Source organism: Trichomycterus rosablanca, chromosome 16, assembly GCF_030014385.1.
Source record: "Trichomycterus rosablanca isolate fTriRos1 chromosome 16, fTriRos1.hap1, whole genome shotgun sequence".
Classification (NCBI taxonomy): Eukaryota; Metazoa; Chordata; class Actinopteri; order Siluriformes; family Trichomycteridae; genus Trichomycterus; species Trichomycterus rosablanca.
The window spans coordinates 21301069-21320948 of record NC_086003.1 but is presented as its reverse complement, the minus strand read 5'-3'; the positions used below and the strand labels follow the sequence as shown (position 1 = coordinate 21320948).

At 37.6% G+C, this 19880-nt stretch overlaps 1 long non-coding RNA gene across 1 annotated transcript; it reads left to right on the top strand.

Moving 5' to 3' along the window:
* The first annotated feature begins 9064 nt into the window (after nucleotides 1–9064).
* On the top strand, nucleotides 9065–11059 carry LOC134330916 (uncharacterized). The gene is made up of 4 exons (XR_010015051.1): nucleotides 9065–9115; nucleotides 9904–9946; nucleotides 10238–10281; nucleotides 10455–11059. It is a non-coding gene; the product is annotated as an uncharacterized LOC134330916 (long non-coding RNA).
* The last annotated feature ends 8821 nt before the right edge of the window (nucleotides 11060–19880 follow it).

The window sequence follows — 19880 nt, the reverse complement described above, 5'->3', positions numbered from 1 at the left end:
TTATTGTATTTTTATTATTGATTTTTAACTTTGTCAATTTTATTTCAGTGTTTTTATATTATATTTGTGATATTTTCAGTGTATAAGTGTAAAAAACAACCCTATTATTTTACTTACCATATGGCAACACAGTGCAGTAAAGGGTTAAGGACACAAGTTAAAGCATGCAGTGTGAACTCACAGACATATTCTATGATCTGCTTCTCGACTTCTAAATGCTTGCCAGCCCTCCAGACAAACATTTGCTTCATCTTTCACCTCGAGCAATAAATAAGACCCGACAGCTGACACGTAGTGGCAAATTTAACATAAAAGCAACATAGTTCTTTTTTTTTATTCCACTCCACACAGCTTTGTGTTATAATGACGGTAATGGCCCCGTAGCTTCCTGTTTGGAGACCTCTTGCCTCTCTGTCTGCTTTTTAAAGGTGAACAGCTTTTAAAGTGTAATGGGATTGCAAATGCTACCTCTCTGGAGCTGGAGCTGGAGAATTAGCCATGCTCTGTCACCTTTAACCAGCACTGAAAAAACACAGCTTTGACTGGGTAATGTTAGTGAGGTGAATGAGGAGATTTACTGGACAGTGCACGGTTAACTGCAGTAGAGCCAGTGAGTAATGAATGTTGGATAATTCCAGAATGTGTTCCATTATTCATTTTTAAATAATAATGTATCAACCTCCTGTCCTTATTAATGGCCACTGTATAGGACTACATCAGACTGCCAGACACACTGGCCCTTAATTTTTAGAGTTGTATTAAGACAAATCTGATTTTAAACTGGACATATGTAAACTGGACAAATTTTACCTGTAGTATTGTTTTCCATTGTTTCATTATTGACACATCTGTAGAATCAAACTCACATCTGGTTGATGTGGATGTAAATACGTACATATTAGTTACAACAACCTAAGAAAGGCTTTAAAAACGGTGTTTGAAATACAGTGGAACCTCGATTTAATGGACTAAAAGGGGTTGAGCACCGGTTCATAAAATGTGATTATCCAAAACAGCAAGTTTTTTTCCAGGGGGTGCAAAAATATACAAAAACACAGAACAAAGGTCCACAAAAGTGCTAAACATGCACATATTACATGCACATAAACAGTCAAATGAACAAAGTAAATAGATTATGTAATGTAAAACCTGTAAATAAATATTAAACTGGTGTAGTGTACTACTGGGAGAGATTTAATTTACCTTGTGTGGTGGAGAAGATGTTTTTTTTTGCCGTGGTTGTATAGTGAGGACTCAGAGCCTAAAGCACTGCCGGTGGCTACTGGAGCAGTGCTGGTGCAAAATCAAGCACTTGCAAGAATTCAGCATAAGACACTGAGAAAAAGGCGAGAACAAAGCGAGTCGTTAAATCGAGGTTCCACTGTATTATATATATAATAATGATGATGACAATAATAATAATAATAATAATAATAATCATTTATTATGTCTTATCTACTCATACCAGCACAACAAACACTAACACAGCACCACCATGTCAGTGTCACTGCGGTGCTGAGAATGACCCACCACCCAAATAATACCTGCTCTGTAGTGGTCCTGGGACAGTCCTGACCGTTTTAATGTCATGGCTGATCGGTGTAGTTGCCCTTTCTTCATCGCAGCTATAACAGCCTCCTCCATCAGAAAACAGATTGAGCAGTGGAAACAGTAGCAAAATAAATGTATAAATACACTAGACGCAAGGCAGGGCTATTTTTCACTCACTCCTTGCGGCAATTTAGAGTAGCCAGTCCACCTTCTGCATGCTTTTGTGAAGTAGTGCAAAATGATAGAATGAAAACTGGTCATACATGTCATAGTTAAATCTGACAGCATCATGATTATCATTAGGGTGCGCATTGGGCATTAAGGTTCTAATTAGATTAGAAAGTTTAGTTTAGTTTTAAAGCTTAGATAACAACGTTAAGCAAATCAGAGACAACAAAGTAATCTGATGTTTTTCTCCAAACTTTCAATCACTGCTGGAAGTCTTAAGGAGCTCTCAATTATTAAGAACATTCATGCATTATTTATGCACTAGATATTAATTAAATTCCGTATACAGTTTATATCACTTGTTTGCATAAGTCAGTTTTTAGCACTTAAAAGAACAATGTACCGTGCATAACAAGGTTGCTTTCATCAGATACAAGGTGAGGAACATTAGAGACCCATCAAAATATAACTCGATTTTACAGGGACATTAATTTTAGTGCAAACAATATTCTGCAGACTAGATTGTTTGCTTAAAATGAGTCATATAATATAATCCTAGTTCATTGTGCTCATGTTTATTCCTTGATTTTAAAAGTGCTTGCCGCATTTATTGTGGGATGCTAACTCTGGAGAGCATTTTACTAGAAATTAGAAGCTAGCAGAAATCACTCACTCATTTTCTTAACCGCTTATCCAATTAGGGTCGGGTCGGGACGGGGGGGGGGGGTCGCGTGCTGGAGCCTATCCCAGCTTTTCAATGAGCAAAGGCACACAGTAACACCCTGGATGGGGCGACAGTCCATCGCAGGGTAGACACACACACACATACATACACCCATTCACCTATAGGGCAATTCAGTGTCTCCAATTAACCTGACTGCATGTTTTTTGGACTGTGGGAAGAAACCGGAGCTCCCGGAGGAAACCCACACAGACACAGGGAGAACATGCAAACTCCGCACAGAAAGGACCCGGACCGCCCTGCATGGGGATCGAACCCAAGACCTTCTTGCTGTGAGGCGACAGTGCTACCCACCGAGCCACTGTGCCGCCCTATTCATTTATTTATTGTCTGCTTTACAACTGCTTTATCCTGATCAGGGTCGTGGTGGGTCTGATTTATTGTTTATTGGGCGAAAGGCAGGAAACACCCCGAACACACACACACTTACACTTTGGGTAATTTTACTAGCTCCAGTTGGACTGAGGAAACACCAGAGCACCCTGAAGAAACCCACCCGGACACAGAGAGAACATGCAAACTCCACACAGAAACGTTGAACCCAGTCCCGTTTTGCTGTGAGGTGCCAGCATTACCCACTGCACAGTTCACCAACCCCTTCTTATTCGCCCATACATTCGGTGAATTACATTCAGAGAGCCACGCCCTGATCTCAGGCTCCTCCACTTGCTGTACAGACGCCTCGAGCTACTAACCAGAGTCCTTGCGCAGCATCATAGACCCCACACACTTTTCAGTCTGTTTTTTTTCCCACACGCAGACTTAATGTCCAATTTTGTCTGCTGCAGGCATTGCCAATTATGCCTGCTAGTGGGCGCCCAGCCGACCGGGGAGTTCAGAATCCCAGCACTGGTGTGCTAGCGGATTATCCCGCTGTGCCACCTGGTTGTCGTCTGCCACAGTCTTTAAAATGAACACCATGCAGTTCAAGTTGCCAGGTTTTTTACTGGAGCATTCAGGAAATTTAATGCTTTAATTCAAATCCACTTTAAAACGATCTCTCGACATTTCCAGAAGCAAGAATTTATTATTTATTTTGTAATGTTCTACTCAGGTAATGAGTTTTCAAAAGACATTAGCCACTAAGTTGTGTTTCTTTCTCTAGTATTTCAATGGTCGACTAATTAGACCTACTTATCACTGGTTTATAAGCAAATATGTTTGTTTAAAAAGATGTATGTAATATGAGAAATCTGTCTACATAGTGTGGCAGAATTAAACCCTCTGTGGAAGAACCCGTTCCCAAAGCGACTTACATCACTTCTTTTTACAGTTGGCACTGAATAGTTGGCAAAAATTTACAGAACAAGATTAATTGGAAATAAATAAAAATTTAACCACTAACAATATTAATTAATTAAATTATAATTGCAGCTGGGGACCCCAGTTGCGTCCAAGGAGGGTAGATTTGCCTCACACATGCTCCCTACGACGCGTGCACAGCCCACAACCTTCTTACTTACCCATATTTTGGTGGATTTGCGCTGATCTCCACATTCCTCTACATCTGTACAGGCACAGTACCCTTGGCTACTAACCAGGGTCCTTACACAGCATCGAAGACCCCCCCCCCACCTTTTACCTGATTGCATTATGCTCTCCACTGATGCTGATCTCTGCCCTGGTTGAGGAGAGCTGAGACTGACACACGCCCCCAACGACACATATCCAGTAGCCGACCGCATCTTTTCACCTGCACAAGCCCTGTTTATATGTGGATCAGTTTTGTGTACGGAGAGGCACACCCTGATCAACGCATCACCCCTCGACTCTGTGCAGGCGCCATCAATCAGCCAGCAGAGGTCGTAATTGCATCAGTTATGAGGTCCCGTCCCTTACTTCCTTTCCTACCAGGATACTGCTGAATAAGCTATTTCTTATATTATATACTGCCGGGGGCATTTTTTCTCGAAACAGTATTGCACTCCTGATTTATTGCTTCTTTAGGAGCAAAAAGTCAACTGTAACTTTTACTGAGAGTTTCTTGAAAAGCCAAGAAAGCACAACCTGCTCAACTGCATAAGAAAACTTTACAAGCCTGAACTTTTACTGCCTTTCTTACTCTACTAGATTTTGCATCTGCAGTTCTTAAGATCTTTTTCAGGAATCTTTTGTGACTTCCTAAATGAATTTTCAGCAGGATGGACACTTGTGTAGCTTTGGCATTGTTACAAGTTTCCTCCATGGTTCTCAGTGTGGATTGGTGTGTTTTGGAGTCTTACAAAAGGCTTGGTGACCCTCTTCAGACTATATACTGTATATGTATATAGATTTCAACTCAATTTCTGGAATTTGTTTAGGTCACAAGGTTTTTCTATAGAAACTTACCTGGAACTGTCACAATTTGATAATAAAATTAACTTTTTGGTCAGATAAAATGTTTGAATGTTTGCTGCAGCATTGTACTGTTTTTTCTATTTTATTTATGCATTTTCTCCCATTTTCTCCCAATTTAGCGTAGTCAATTTGTTCTCCACTGCTGGGGGATCCCCTATTGCAGTTGAGGTGGGTATATTGCTGCTCACGTCTCCTCAGCCCTTTGAGGAACTCTTTTTCACCTATGCACTCTGCACAGGCGTCTCTCTTTCTGCCAGTCAGGGTCCTTACACAGCGTTTGAAGACATAGTCCAGTCATCCCGCCTCAGTGCTGGTGTGCTAGCTGCACAACCTAGATTTGTTTAAACCAAATACTATGTAACATTTCTCTTTAGTACATAACCAAAAGCCAAAAAAGTCTGTTACATCAATACAGCTGCAAATGTAATGATGATGACAAGCACTTAGGTTTGAGTTATAAGGTCTGAAACTAACAATCACTGGAACTAAAAGCCCTTTTCAACCAACATGGAATGTGTTTTGTTCCAGTTTGTGCACCTAATTTTGAACAGCGGAAGACAAATTGACTACACTAAATTGGGAAAACATGGGAGACAATGCATAAATACAATAAAAAAATTGTTCTGAACCAGGAACCAAAGAATAGTCGTTTTTTTAAAATGAACTGTAATGGATGTCTTGGACGTCTCAAGTTGTAGAAGAATGAGAAAGCAACAATGCCGACTCCCTCAAACAGCATGCAGTGGTCTGCTGAAGTAACACAGCATTTGTTATTTATTTGCTGTTCTCTGGAATTTTAAGAGAAACTGGAAAGCAGCACTAAAAGGGAAAGGTTTGATACCCACTGGTGCAGGATTTGTTACTACTATTATGCAACAACCTCCATTGATGACACGTTCTTGGTTCCAGTAAAAACCGGTGCAAACATGGGCCATTTCTCTGAATAGCACCGAGTTCGAGGTAAAAGCACTTCAATTTGGAGGGCAGGTCTACCAGGAAAGAAATGACAGGACAGCATAAAAAAGAATTGAATCATGTTCATTTTATTATACTTTCATCCTGATGTCAACTTACATGCAAGGTGCCAATCCATCACAGTGTAACATGCACATTATACCCCCTTATGGGCAAATTATAAAAGCCAGTCTACTTGCTGCATGTTTTTGGGATGGGAGCAATTCTAGGAGGATTACTAGGTACTAAATTACTAGGAGGAAACAAACAAAACTCCATAAAAACAGTGACTGGAGGTGAGGCTACAAACCTGGATCCCCGGGACCCATGTTGCTTTGTGGCATCCACCAAACCTACTGCTCCTGTTAGAAATATGTGTAAAACAGTTAAACTTTTTAAATGAAATAAGTATCCATACTTGTAATGGCCATGTAATGTAAAGCTAAGCAAATCTAAATATTATAAATTAATGTAGCCTTCATTTTAGCATCATTACTCTTGATAGTATTAACAATTTAAATAAGGATACATTTGTAATGTTTTATGTTTTACAAATGAACTATGGTAACAACAGAAGAATAATTACTCAGTTAATGCATACCGAAGAAAAGAATGTAAATGAGAACGTAGTAAGACTCACTTGCGGAGACATTTTTTTTTTTTCATTACAGTAGTAGTTTTCTCTGGAGGATCGCCTTTTCAAAGATGATAATTTTTCTCTTATTGTCAATGAGACTGACCTTCTCTTCCCCAACAAGCACTAAATCAACCAGCCTTGACTTTCACAGAGAGTTCTCAATCTAGATTTTGACTTTGGCTTTGAAAATGACCGTGGCACTGACAGTAGATAAGCAGCATATATTACCATTCATTTAAAAGTAAGTATCAGGAGGTGGAGGATGTTCTCTTTACAAAGTCTTGCCACTCTTTGGAGCAGTGGTTCTCAACCTTGGGGTTGGGCTCCACCCTGGGGTCACGTTAGATCACAGGATAAATGATGAAATAACAACACCAACAACAATAATAAAAGGGCTTTAGGCTTTATCGTCTTTAGGGTTACACTGGGTCCAGAAAGGCACCAGTCCATCATGAGGCCTTGGCCATCCCACCCCAGATGTTGCCAATCATGTCTGTATACACATGCCCAACTGGCCAGTCGCACTGCTGGGAATTTTAACCCTGGATAACAGCAATAGTGGACTAGAGAAATTTACCACTGCACCACTCGAGCACCTGCCTTTATTAATAAATATCAGGAGGTGGAGGGTGTTTTCTTTACAAAGTCTTGCCAGTCTTTGGGACAGTGGTTCTCAACCTTGGGGTTGGGATCCCACCTGTTCAGGGTTACGCTGGGTCCAGAAAGGCACCAGTCCATCATGGGGCCTTGGCCATCCCACCCCAGATGTTGCCAATCATGTCTGTATACACATGCCTAACTGGTCAGTCGCACTGCTGGGGATTCAAACCCTGTATCTCAGCAATAGTGGACTAGAGTAATTTACCACTGCAACACTTGAGCTTCTGCTTGTATTAATAATTAAACATAAATTATTAAAAAAATAATTAAACATTCTCCAGTGCAGGACATCATCAAAATCCAAATCTGTCAAACAAAATATAAAATATTTCCAACACCCTGCATTTTCACACAGCATTAGAAGCAATAACTGGTATTTTATCTATTTGAAATATGTCATCCATTTACATTTACATTTACATTTTCAGCATTTAGCAGACGCTCTTATCCAGAGCGACTTACAGAAGTGCTTCCATAGTGAGTCATCCAGAGGTAATGATGTCTTAATTAAAGAAACATTAATTAATTCATAAACCAAAAGCTGATTTTAAACTTTTAAACTTAAATTTATGTGACAGTATTGTTAATGCTGTGACAACTTTATTTCTTTTAAAAGCTTGCCCCTGTCTAGTGTCATTCACTTAATTTGTGCTCCATGATATTCTCCGATGACATCCATCTAGTTTGGCTTTTGTACATGTCCTCTTACATAAAAATCTGACAGCTAAAGCAGTGAATTCTGTCATTTTCAAAGGGTATTTTCAAAGCCAGTCCTTTTAACTGTCCAGCCTGCTTTAAATGAGCAGCCCTTTTGATATTAGAGGAATTTAGCTACAAGTTGACGTGGTCTTGTCATTTTCCAAACTGAGTGTGCCCCACCAAAACCTTAAAAGCTTGTCAAATTTTGTTTGCTTGTATCTGCCTATAAATACAAACTTTTATTTACTCTTTTTTTACACATACACACTCCACAATGTTGTGTTTCCAGAATAGTAAAGGCTGGTTAGTACTCAATAATAATAGTTTTGGAATAGAATGGTAAGCACAAGGTCATAATCAGGTGTCCACATACACTGTAAAAAATAAACATTTTTTTACAGGTTTTCCCAGTACATTTTTACAGTTTTTCCCTGTATTTATAAAAGACAGAATTTTTTTGTAAAATTACAAGAATAAACTGTATATTGAAAAGTGTCATGTGATTTACCATAAAAAATCTGTATAAATGAAATACATAAAAAAATCTGTTTTTTAACAGTTTTTAGATGACACTTTTAACAAAACTAACTGTAAAAATAAAGTAATCTTCATTGACAAAAATAGCAGAATCTTCTGTAATTTTCAAAAAAAAAAACTTTTGTTATACCGATATATCACTGTCAAATAAATAAAAATACTGTTAATAATGCATTTAAAAATGTACAATTGCAAAAAAAATATGTGAGCAAAGAAAGAAATATTTAGTAATTTTGCATTTCTTAACCACTACTTTATATACATAAATTGGAAAAACAAAGGTATTGCCTACCTTATTAGACAGGCAACAATACAATTTAAACAGATTTTAACTTTTACTTTATTTATGCATTTGTATTAATTTAAAGATTGAATTGTTAAATAAGTGCATTTATACAAACTGTGTAAAACCATAGTCAAATTTAAAACGTTATTAACTGTGATTTATTCTCACATTTATAATATTTAAATCAAGCATAATTTACCCATCCCCACATTCACAGGAAAAATGTATTACAGTTCATCTGTGCAACATGTTGGGTGCACATTCCAACCAGAGCACCACAGATATAAATGATGCTCTAACCTCCCAGTTACACACTTTTGAGTGCCTGTTGGTTTTGCATAAAGAATATATGCTGGTGTGACACAAATCAATTACATTTTAGATTTAAACATGACTGCATTGTGTTTATTAGTTAACTTTACTTAGTTGCTTTATTTCCCTGGAACTACTTAATGCAATAAGTTTATCAGGTGAAACCGGATATGACGCACCGGGGATTACGCAATACATCGTGAAGGCACATTGTGTTTCAATGGCATCTCAGGTAATGTGAAGCTTTACAAAATCTTTTTCCATATGTCTAATTGCATGCTAGTCATGATGTTTATCTTATTATATTGTTTAATATAGCTCTTTAGTTGAATAATATTCAAGTTTTATTGCTGTACATGCTTTATTTGTTTAAAAATGCTAACGCTAATTCGCGCGTGCTAACGCTAACGGCGGATCTGCTTATAGTGATTTATTTATTAACATCTTTCCAGGGATTCTGTGAATCATATTAAAGTCTTGAGGCAGATTTGAATAGATTGCCGTTGGCTGACTGTATATTAAGTCCGGTTGCGCTGTGTGATAACGTTGCATTGCCGTGGTGCTAGCTAGTGCTAAGCTAGTCAAGTTCAACAGCCAGTATTCTCAACTTGTGGCAGTAAGATTCTTTCCCGAAAGGTAAAAATGGCTTAAATTACTGCGTTGCGGAAGTATATTAGAAGAAGGTAGAAAATAAAAAGATGTGTAATATTTGTGGTGCCAGTGCATTAAAAAACATGGACACACAACCTAGCTAGCTAAGATGTGAGCAGGCAGCTCGAGCCTGAGGGGAACTTCATGCTTTTCGTTTGGCGCTCATGTTATTCACAAACTTAAACAAAGTGATTCTGTAACGTTAGTATCATTACAAACCTGAGTTTTGTGACTGTTATCCTGGAAAGCACACACATGTGAACAGTATTGGATAATCAATGAATTTGTAATGTTAAAGTCTTTACTATAGAAATAATATTTTAGTTATTTACAACAAAACAACTGATGTCTTGTATCTTCTGTTTACAGATGGTTGGAAATGTGTATTTGCAGTTGGACTGACCTTTTACTGGTAATTTTTTTTCTACATTTTATGCTAAATTGAAGAATATTGAGCTACTTTTGACTGAACACTGAGTTAAGTTTAGATTAAGTGAAGAAGAAAAAAATGTGGAAATTCTTATTATTTATCCTGTTTGGTTCTTTTACTTAGTTTTATGTATTTTTGTATGTTTTATGTGTTATTTAAGTTGGTATTTCTTTATAAATATTTGTCTTGCTGATTTTGATTTCCTTTAGTTTTCTTTAGTAATTTTTTATTTATATATAGTTTTAATAGTATCCAATTTCATCTACAATTTAGGATTCCTCCAATCACGCAATACCATCAGCACTAGCAGGGTGAAGGTAAGCACAAGTTTCCTCTGAGTTGTTACAGCTACCGCCCCATCTTTTCGGGCCAATGTACGTCTGAGTTAAAATATAAGTTGAAGTGAGATGTCAGATATGTTAAGTCCTAAATGGAAATTTGTGTACTGTTAAGTTTAAGAAAGTGATTTTCCTCCTCTGTTCCATTGTAGGATGGTGATATGGCTGCAACTGAACGGGTGATTGAGGAGACTGTTCTTGGGATCTATGTGACTAGAGTTGAGGGAGCTGAAGCCATGGACCCCCCTGCCAATACTGGAGTGGTATTAGGTGGTGTGGTTCTAGAAGACCTGGGCAGTGTGTTCCTTGCCTTTGCAGTTCGGGCTGATTTATGCCTTATATATTTATAACCTTATGATTTAGAACTTGAGTTACCCTCCTACATTCAGATACACTTTTGATGCACTCCAAAAACTGTTTCTGGAGCTAGATGCTAACAAACTGTCTCATAAAGCTCAATTACTAAATATAAAGCTATTCAGTGAGATGTAGTCCATACTGAGTATTACACTTGTGACGTACTGTTTATCGAATTCCACTGTGGTTGCACTTTCTGAAAACTTTAATGTTGGCACTGACTTTTGTACATAATTCAGATTTGTTCAGAAGTGTTTCATGCCCATGTTTTGTAGACATTTCACTTAACTGTGTGCTGCTTTGTTAAACATTTTCCATTTAAATGAATTTTGATTGCACTTATTGTATGCTGTATTGTGTTAGACATCTGATTTTTACACTGATCAGCCATAACATTAAAACCTCCTTGTTTCTACACTTACTGTTTATTTGTGTGAAAATTATTTGGGTCAAAAATAGCTGAACTGTGGTGGATTTTGATCCATTTTGAAGCTGAAATTAACAAAAGCTATTTATATACTGCATTTATAAAGTTCTATATGTGTTCTGAAGTTCTATATAACGTAACAGCTGCAAAATTTCACAGTATTATGCAGACAAATCTTAACCTACTTAAATTTTTTTTATTTTGTATATTTTTTTAAATGAAGAATAACAATTTAAAAATACAGTTAACTTATGTTTTAGAGAAAGAAAATGCTTTTATTTTGACAGTTTATTAATGTATTTAGATAATAAAAAAAGACAATTTAACAGATATTTTTTGCAATACCTCTGACAGTTCATTTAAAATTGGGCTTTTGCTAAGTAAAATTACATGGGTTTTTTGTTTTATATGCAAATTTTTAGTAATAAAATAGTAATTATCTGTACTAAAACTTTTGTTTATCATTTATAAAGATAATTATTCTGTTTTTTTAGAGGTGTATGACACTGTTCTAACAATTAATATATGTTGAAAGTAGAAGATTTCATGAAATTATAGGACAATTTCCTGTAAAATTACAGTGATAGATGTTAATTATGGTAAATATAATTACCGTTTTTTTACAGTTTATCTCTGTTTTAAATTTGTTTTTTTACAGACATTCTCTGGCGCCCCTGCTGCCAGAAAAATACCGTTTTTTTACGCTTTTTTTTTTTTTACAGTGTATTTATAGTGTATTTCTCTGCCTGTTCCTGTATTATTTATTGATTATTTTTCCTACCTACATCTATAGCTCACTAATTGGTACATTTACAGTGCAGAGAAAAAGTAATTGCACCTTTCCAATCTGTAATTGCATATTAGTCAAACTGAATCATTTTACTGAATCAATTCAGTATAACAAATTACATAAAAAACAACACATTGTACACAACATACTGTGGGTTAAGTTTTTAGAGAACAAAGTTATCCAAAACTAACATTATTCTGGTACATAATATTTTAATAACTGCACCAACTTTACTAGCAATGACTGCAAACAAACACTTTCTATGATTGTACACTGTACTAGTCTTTATTGTCATGATTAAGAAACTCTTCTTTGCACAACTGCTTTAAATTACACATATCGCTAGGTTTTTGAACCACCCAGTTTAGGTCCTGCTACAGCAACTCATTGTCCTGCTGCTTCAGCTCACGGACAGATGAACTTATTTTCTTTAAGAACTTTTTGATAGAACATGCAATTGGACAATTAAATAATCACTTCAGGAAAGGTTAATTACTGTTTTTCGTTTTCTTTATTTAAGGTCTATATTTTACTGATCTGACTGAAATCAGGCCATGAGAGCAATTTCCTTTTCACAGATTAGTTTGTGGGATCATTTAATGTCATTAACAAATGTGCAATAACAAACATAGTCAAAAGGGGCACCAAAATCTGCAAAAATCTGACAGATTTGCTTATACTTTTTCCTGCTAGATTTGCTTTAACCACCTCCAGTTCAATAGTTTCACACTCTTTCTTGCTATCCACCTGCTTCTTCTACCTTCGTGTTCTTTGCATGTTGCTGATGGTTTGTTTCAATTTGCTAAATGTAAAGTTAAGTATTAAGAATTCACAAACATTACTTTAAAGACTTGAATTTTAGGCAGTACATGTGCAATCTATGGCAATCTATGATCTTACTGGCTTTGGAATTAGACCACTGTTCCATGTATTTTTCAAACTGACACATTTAAACTAGCCCAGTAATAGAGGCACAACAAGTGATCAGTTGTCAATAATAATAATCATTAATAGGGATGTAACGATGCACCACAAGGCAGTTAAAAATTGGTGTATGTGCCACAATTCGAATTGGTTATTCATATAAAATGAATTGAAAAATAAATCGATATAACATAAAAAATTAAATGACAAGTTAAAACTAGTAAAACTAGTAAAACTTTCCACACCATCAAGTTAATAAGTGTTGTTTGTAGTTTTTTTTTATTATGATTAACTAAAATGTTTTAAGAAATCCCACAAAAACGTTTAAAAGTTAAAAATTTGTCACATTTCTGGGGACAATGAATCACGCTTTAATCAGTCACAGAAAAAGAACGGTTGCAGAAATCATTGAAATCCCAAGACTGCCAAGAAATATAAGACTTTTTGACTTGTGTATGGTAGGTAACCCTAATAAACATAGACTCTGTGACAGATAAACTAATATTAGCACTAGTGAGCAAAGAGTTCTTGATTTGTTTGAATAAACATTCCGGCTCTTTCTACATGCTTATTTCATTTCAGCAATGGAATTAATATGGTAGATTCGCAAACATTACAGGGAACCTGAAATGTTCTATTCGGCTGGCTGAAAAAGCTCATTTTGTGATAGTAAACATGTTTTACTTCTCAATTTTCAATTCATTTACTGGATCTTGATATTGTAGAGTATCAACACACAGACTAATTGTATGAGTAAGATTTTTGAAAGTGGAGTGAAGTGATAAATTAGCATTGTATAGGACTGGAGCATTAGGGCTATCTTTAAAAAATACTGGTCCACCACTTTTCAGAGGAATAAAACACTTTGTGCCAATTCTATTATTGTTGTTTTGCACAGAAATGAAATGTTTGTGCACTGTTTGGATGTAACAGAATAAATTCCACATTAATTAATCATATATTTGTTCCAATTGTGTCACGAATCAAGCCTCTTTGTGTTCAAGCCTATGCCTCCTCTACTCTGATTGGACTGTAGCCAACAATCCACAGCTGCTCCTTGTTTCAGGTGAAATGCTTAATGTATTTAAGGGAGCAGCTGCGGATCATTCGGTGGAGGCTATTTTGGTTTGTTAGGATTGTCACGATTTTGACTTTGTCATGGTTTATTGATTGAGAATTTTGATCTCATGCTCTTGTTCATGCTTTTGCCCTTGGTTATGTTTAAGGGTTTTGTTTAGTGTTAGTCTTTTTTTTTTTTTTTTGCATTTTCTCCCCATTTTTCTCCCAATTTAGCGCACTCAATTTTGTCTTTTGCTGCTGAGAGATACCAGATTGCATCCAAGGTGAGCATGTTGCTGTACACGCCTCTTCCGACTCGTGCACAGCCCTCCTCTTCTCGTCCCTGCATTCTGCACAGGCAATTATGGCCGCCAGATGGCACCCAGCCGACCGGTGGCGACACAGAGTTTCAAACCGAGGAGTTCAGAAACTCGGTGCTGGTGTGCTAGCAGAAAATCCAGCTGCACCACCTGGGCGCCATTTAGTGTTAGTCTTGTTTATGTTTGGGGTTTGCTTAGTTTAGGGTCTAGAATGGTATAGTTAGGTTTCATGTGTGTTTAGCAGTTAGCGTAGCATTTAGCATAGGTCATGTGTTTGTGTGTCTTGTGCAAACTTGTCTTAATAATAATTATCTTTTAATTATTATTAAACATTGTTAAAACATCTCTGTGTGTCACGTTAGCCCATCTGATACAAATTGTCCAAGTTTAAAAAGGCGTACATATTTTGCACAGACTATTCACATACAAACAATAAATTTGGATGTTATTGATGAGCAGAATGTATATTATGTATGTATATGTATATTGTCTATTATTTTACCTCTGATAAAGATCAGTCCTTGTTTTATAAGCAATCAATACGTTCAGATACCTCAAAGGGTTCAGAAAATATTTTCTTTAATATTTACTTTAATCTCAAAGAAATCAGTATGTTCCAGCAGGCTCTACAGGATCCAGAAGCAACAGAGATAAAAAGGAGCCTTTTAATAGATGTGGCAGCTTAGTACTTTTTATCTCGGGTGTTTTTATCATTTCTTTTTTAATAGTGTACCACTATCATCAGCTCATGTCATCTAGCACGCATGAACTGGCAGATGTTAAACAACAGCCGGAGGGACTCATCCAACCACTCACTCATAATCATTTAAAGTTCCAAAGCCATTGTTTTGTTTTTCTTAGTCTCTGTAAAAGTCCCATGTTGCTTTGCTGCATATGATTCATTATGCAATCAATGCAAAGAATATCCCGGAGACCGTACAATCATCAACACACTTTTGAACTCCAGCTAAGTTATGACTCGTAATTAGCAACAACACATTAGCTTGGTTGCCACTCGCTGCACGCAATTTAAGTATTCTGCAATATTCATTTGGCATGCTGTACCTACCTAGTGCTTATATTTATTCATTCTTTTGTGTATGACAAATACACTATATTGCCAAAAGTATTCGCTCATCTCCCATCACACACATATGAACTTGAGTGACTCCCATTCTTAATCCATAGTGTTTAATATGATGTCGGCCCACCCATTGCAGCCATAACAGCTTTAACTCTTCTGTGAAGACTTTCCACAAGGTTTAGGAGTGTGTCTTCCAGAATTGCATTTGTAAGGTCAGACACTGATGTTGGACGAGAAGGCCTGGCTCGCAGTCTCCACTCTAATTCATCCCAAAGGTGTTCTATCGGGTTAAGGTGCAGGCCGGTCAAGTTCTTCCAAACCAAACTCGCTCATCCATGTCTTTATGGACCTTGCTTTGTGCACTGGTGCGCAGTCATGTTGGAACAGGAAGGGGCCATCTACAAACTGTTCCCACAAAGTTGGGAGCATGAAATTGTTCAAAATCTCTTGGTATGCTGAAGCATTAAGAGTTCCTTTCACTGGAACTAAGGGGTCGAGCCCAACTCCTGAAAAACAACCCCACACCATAATCCCCCCTCCACCAAACTTTACACTTGGCACAATGCAGTCAGACAAGTACCGTTATCCTGGCAACCGCCAAACCCAGACTCGTGCATCGGATTGCCAGACAGAGAAGCGTGATTCGTCACTCCAGAGAACACGTCTCCACTGCTCTAGAGTCCAGTGGCGGCGTGCTTTACACCACTGCATCTGACGCTTTGCATTGCGCTTGGTGATGTAAGGCTTGGATGCAGCTGCTCAGCCTTGGAAACCCATTCCATGAAGCTCTCTACACTCTGTTCTTGAGCTAATCTGAAGGCCACATGAAGTTTGGAGGTCTGTAGCGATTGACTCTTAGCATCCGCTGACCCCACTCTGTCATTTTACGTGGCCTACCACTTCGTGGCTGAGTTGCTGTCATTCCCAATCGCTTCCACTTTGTTATAATACCACTGACAGTTGACTGGAATATTTAGTAGTGAGGAAATTTCATGACTGGACTTGTTGCACAGGTGGCATCCTATAACGGTACCATGCTGGAATTCACTGAGCTCCTGAGAGCGACCCAATCTTTCACAAATGTTTGTAGAAGCAGTCTGCCATGGAAGTGATTGGAACACCTGAATTCAATTATTTGGATGGGTGAGTGAATACTTTTGGCAATATAGTGTAGTTTCTGCTCTTATCATCAGTTTATTTATATACATCACATACATACAGTATACAGTATGTTTGTTCGACATCTTATCCTTAGATCATGGCCATTAAAAAGCATAATTTCAAGACCCTTAGTTTAGCTTCCACTCTATAAAAAAGGTCAGACAGTATTGTTGTAAAATGAGCCCTGGCTCAGAGTCTGTTTTCTAATTCACCCCAAAGGTATTGCACAGGGTTGAGGTCAAATCTCTGTGAGCCAGTTAAGCCTTTAACACCAACCATGAAGTCTGAGTTATTATATCCAAACTGTTACCAAAAGTTACGTTTTCCTATTACGCAATGCTGATAACTCCCTTTACTGAAACTAAGGGCACAGCAAAACCATGAAGAGTTGCTTTAGACCATTATTTCTTACCACGCTGTACAGCTGGTACAAGGCAGTAAGGAAGCTAACATTATCCAGACATCTTTGACAAATTGATTAATCTATTAAACTGCCAGAGGATAAAAGCTGAACCATGACTCCAAAACATGTTCCCACAGTTTAATGCTGGTGAGCTTTACACAGTGGCAGACAAGTTCACCTTTTTTAAACCATTTTATTCTGTAAATATTACACCATTTTTTAAAAACATCATTTTAAAAGCTGGGATTTCGAATACATTGAATCGAATCTCAGCTCTGCCATCCGGCTAAGCAGGGTGGCCTCATGAACAATGATTGGCTGTTGTTTACAGGGTGGGGTAAGCCAGACGAGGGTTCCTCATAACTGGTGCAATTACGACCTCTGCTGGCTGATTGATAGTGCCTGTGCAGATTTGGGGAATAATGCTGATCAAGGTCTGGCTCTCCTTGCACAAGGCTGATCCGCATATAAACTCGCCTCGTACAGGTGAAAAGAGGCAGTCGGTACTGCACACGTAAAGGAGGGGGCATGTGTCAGTTGTGAAGTTCCTCAGTAAGCAGTGGAGGGTTGTGTTGGTAGAGGTGAAGCATGACACAATCAGGGTAATTGGATACAAAATTGGGAGAAAAAGAGAAAAAAAAGTGTTAAAGCCTAAAATTATCAATAAATGATCAACATTTATTTTAAAAACTATAAGTAAATAACTTTAAGTAATGTCATACCCTGCAACCACAAATCTCTGGGCTCTGCAGGCCCCTAATTAGCATGAGTGAATGAGGGTGATATCCAGGGTGTATGCTTGCTTTGTGTCAAGCGTTTTTTTGTTAGGCTTCAGATCCACCATGACCTTGTTTAGGATGAAGTGCTTAATACAAAAAAAAGACCCTAACCCCATTCCAAGCTGGTTGGACTAAAAAAAAAAACTTGAGCTTTAATATGGAGTCCACAGTCTTTTGGAAATGCTTTCCTCAAGATGTCTGTGGGAATATGTGGTCATCAGTGTAAACAATGTTTGTTAGGTGAGGCAGTGATGCTGGATTACAAAGCTCAGCTTGCAATTGGAATTGACATCCCAATTCATCTTAAAGGTGTTTATTGGGTTTGTGGTTAGGGATCTTTTTATAGGCCACAAGAGTTACATCACTGGAGACATGCTGGAAGAGTGAAAAGCCTTCCCCAACTTGTAAGCATAGACTGTACAGTATTTCACATTTTTCATTTTATGAACAAAAATAATAAACTTGGTGTCCACATACTTTATGTTTCCTTTGTAAACCGTGGAATGATTTGAATTTATAGAGACAGACATTATTTTATTTGCTATCTCAGACCTTGCTATAAGCTCTGCTTTAATAGGATTCAGCCATGAGCTCAAATAACCCTACTGGGATCGTCCTCTTAAGAACCAATGGCTTGAGTAATTTGACCAACTGGGGCCCAGCTACAGCTAGATCAGCTAGATCCTTGCAGAATTGATTTGGCTACTTTTTTTTTTGAGTCCTTTCTCACTTAAAACCCATAAATCCTATACTGTATGGTATTTCCCATGAGGTCGAAGTGTGTCTTGTCTTAAATAACAGAGATACACAACTGAACAGTGGATTTACCATTAAGGGAGGAATTTGGATTCGTAGTAAACCAGGTTTCATTAAAAGTCTGGAAAACTCATTTAAAGTGCAAAGAACTCTGAAGCTACTCTCTGTGCATCTCTGAGCTTTTTACATTAACTTTATTAACTCCCTGAAGGCTTTTGATCATTATTAACCAATAATTATAGCATAAACAATGCCACTACAGCAGCTTTCAGTTCATTACTGAGCCATTTAATTGAAACATATTCCCAGAGCAATGATTCCATTACACAACATGAACCTGCAAGGTCACCACTCTGCTGTCCAGTTCCGGAGTCATCAGTTCCAGTCCCTTAGGATTAGAGTCCTGTAGATATTGGTAATTTTCCTGTTCTGTGCCTACCTACTAAACTTGGGAACTGACTGGAAAGTATAATAAAGAGTATTTGAACATAGAACCATATGACATTGCTTAATTATGTCCCACCATACCTGAAATGATTGACAAATCAGTCACAAAGTGACATGAAATGACATTCTAATTCATCTTCAAGTTGTTTATTGGGATTGTGGACAAGGCTGTCTTTATAGGCCACAGGAGTTCCATCACTGGAGACATGCTGGAAGAGTGAAAAGCCTTCCCCAAGTTGTAAGCATAGAATGTATTTCACATAATTTATTTTGTGAACTCAATAATAAAGAGGGTGTCCACATACTTTATGTTTCCTTTGTAAACCATGGAATGATTTAAATTTATAGTTACAGACATTATTGTCTTTACATTATTGTCCTTACATTGTTGTCTTTACTATCTCAGACCCTGCTATAACCCTGCAGGTTTAGTTACCTACTAAACCTGGGAACTGACTAAAAAGTAGAATGAAAAGTATTTGAACATAGAACCATATGACATTGCTTAATTATGTCCTACCATACCTGAAATTATTGACAAATCAGTCACAAAGTGGCCAGTACGGTAACACAGCAGGTTAAAGCGCTACATAGCAACATGTTTTTGGGGCCCATCGTGCCATCCTTGCCTCCAGCGACTGTCTGTAATGACTTTAGCATGTCCTCATGTTCTTATTGATCTCCTCTTGGTACTCCAGTTTCTCCAAACCTCCCAAAGACAGTAGTGCTGCCACTGCACATTATTATTGTGTTGCTTAAATCTCAGTAGTGCTGCCACTCTCACATCAATAGTGGACTGCTTATATTTCAGTAGTGCTGCCACTCCCACATCAATAGTAAGATGCTTATATCTCAGTAGTGCTGCTACTCTCACATCAATAATGAGATGCTCATATACCAGTAGTGCTGCCACTCTATACATCAATAGTGAGATGCTTGTATCTCAGTAGTGCTGCCACTCTATACATCAATAGTGAGATGCTTATATCTCAGTAGTGCTGCCACTATACACATCAGTAGTAAGATGCTTATATCTTAGCAGTGCTGCTACTCTGCACATCAACAGTGAGA